This window comes from Etheostoma spectabile, chromosome 23 (genome assembly GCF_008692095.1).
Source record: "Etheostoma spectabile isolate EspeVRDwgs_2016 chromosome 23, UIUC_Espe_1.0, whole genome shotgun sequence".
In the NCBI taxonomy this organism is placed as follows: Eukaryota; Metazoa; Chordata; class Actinopteri; order Perciformes; family Percidae; genus Etheostoma; species Etheostoma spectabile.
The window spans coordinates 19657877-19660408 of NC_045755.1; the positions used below are offsets into that span (position 1 = coordinate 19657877).

At 42.8% G+C, this 2532-nt stretch overlaps 1 protein-coding gene across 1 annotated transcript in view; it reads left to right on the forward strand.

Moving 5' to 3' along the window:
- LOC116673112 (thyrotropin-releasing hormone-degrading ectoenzyme) overlaps positions 1-2532 on the forward strand; it is a 230640-nt gene that overhangs the window by 141489 nt on the left and 86619 nt on the right. The window lies entirely within an intron of this gene.

Consider the following 2532-nt stretch of genomic DNA (forward strand, 5'->3'; position numbering starts at 1 on the left):
CACCGGTGATCGGCGCCCGTTGCATGCTGGGTAGATTTGAAACCACTAGAGAATGTGTACCTGCTGATATGTGGGTCTGATTATATTTTATTAAATCGGAATTGCACCACAGTGTTTTTTTGTCACTTCCTGTTCAGCCTGAAGGAGGCTGGAATCGGCAGGAAGCTGTCCAACTTTGCCGCAGCTTTTTGCTTTTTAACACTAAATCAAAGGCTGGAAATGGTCTTCACCCTTGACCTTTCCGGGTGTTACTGCTAACGTGTCACCATCGTCTGCATATCGACTCCTCCAGCAGACACGGGGACACATTATCGTCCCGTTGAACTCACTCGTGTCCTGTTTTGTTTTGTTTTGGGCTCCACCAACACCCAAGAAAAACATCACAATCTTTAGCTGCTAGATGCTAGTTTTTTTAAATTATTTAATTATTTTTTAATTATATATGCTATTAATCCTCGGCTTTTATTGGGAAGCCGTAGTTTCAGAGTAGTCTAAAATAGGAAAATAATGGTCATATGATTTTGATATTATTTTGGAGCACTCACGGTACACAACCTCTCACAGTGTAGAGTTTTCAAAGTTTATTGGATAGAGTAGTGACCCTGCCAGAAAAGTTCTCCTGGACCTAGACAATCGTGTGTGTGTGTGTGTGTGTGTGTGTGTGTGTCTGCTCAGCATTCACCCGTCATCTGTCTCTGGTATCTTCTTGGCTTTTACTAAATCTTATCGAGAGACCTCTTTCCATCCCTCCATCTCTCCGTCTCTCCATTTCCTGACTCATCATCTTTCCTCCTAATGTCGGACTTTTCTCTCCACAATCTTCCGCCTCAGCAGTCTTTCGGGTCCAGCTTTGCATCGTTTCCGTTTTTGGCTTCCCCCCCCCCCCCCCCCACCCCTCTGCAGTTTACAGACCAACCCACGATGCATGCGCGTAACCACGGCAACAGCAGTACATCAGCAGCCCGACTCAACTTCCCCCGGCAGAAATGGCCGTCGCACCGTAGGCTCTTTTTAATGTTTTAATGAGGCTGAAACAGGATGAGAGATGACAGGACGGCTAATTAAGACAAAGTGAGTTGTAGAAACCACAGAAGGCGTCATTTCTAATTATTCCAGAAGTAGTAACAACTAGAGAGGATTAAGTCCCTTCATTGAGTCTGTCACCACAAAACCAAATGTCTCTCCAGTGTAAAATTCATTATATTTCCTATTTGTCAAGAGGCTTGAACAAATCGTACCCGCATGAAACCAATCTGATGAGAACTGAAGACTTACTGACCCACTTCTACCGTTACCAGGCAGCAGGATGAAGGCTTGACTCCTTTCAACGCAGAGGAACAAAAATCATGTTTAAGTCATGTTTAATTGAAGAGTAGCTCAGAAGCCGATGAAAGAAGAAAAAAGAAAATTAAAGAGCTGAAAACGTACAGTTTGATCAGAATGCTTCATAATTAAACGGGGGGGGGGGGGAGAAAAGTATCTTGCTAAATACTTGATATTTCCGAGTGGTATGTGACGTTCTGAGCTGAGGTTATGACTGCGTGCGGTGGCAGAGAAGTAAAATCCATCTGACAAAACACAGGTTGAGCTTTGCCGATTGCAGGTGTAGCTCATCATGCGAGGATAACTTCCTCTGGCGCTGGTTTTGGTTTTCCACAAACTCCAGTGTGACTGGAGCTCCGCCTCGGGGAGCTGGACCAGCGGCCTGTTGAGCCAGGCAGCCATCCAGCGCCCACAGGGTGGTCGGTTTTTGGTTTTCTGTCCCCAAACGATTAGTTTTTAAATGATTAATCTAGTCATTGTGTTTTCGATTAGTCGACTAGTCTAGTGATTAATTTTGCAATTGGTGATTATTTTCCCATTGCTCAGTTATTAACCGTTTTCACAAAACAGATTTTTATGAAGGTTCAAATCTCTATTTATTAAACTTGTGGAACACTGCACTGTTCAACCTGAAGCCGGATGTAGGTTATCAAGTACAAAAAGAGTAGCTTGCATTTGCTTTTTTTAACAGTAGTAGTTAAAGTAATGAGTGAGCTGTTTAACAAGAAGTGCAATTTTAGCAACATATGAGCTCAGATGCATCAAATAAATCCAACTGTCTAACAAATTCCCATTTCAAGTCATTTTCAGGAGGAATACACTAATAATAAAGTGCAATTTTCTCTCTCTCCATTCTAAGGGAATCATGAACCCGATTTAAACCCGACAATTTCTTAATACGTGAGCCGATATAAGTGACGTTACATAGGACTCAGAAACAAGCTGGCCTGGTTGCGCAATTACTGAATACTAAAGATGGGGAAGACGCTGCACAGATTACCTCACACTCGCAGAATTTACGGTGTTTTGCTGCCGTTATCCAGACTCTGGGATCATTTTACAAAGTCTACAGACTACCACGTTGTTGGCATTAAGAGCAAAATACTCCCACACTTCTGAAAAACGTGTGCGAACCTTTTTCTGAACGTGTTTTTTAAAGGAATCCCTAGATAGATAGAGAGATAGAGAGAGAGAGAGATAGAGAGAGAG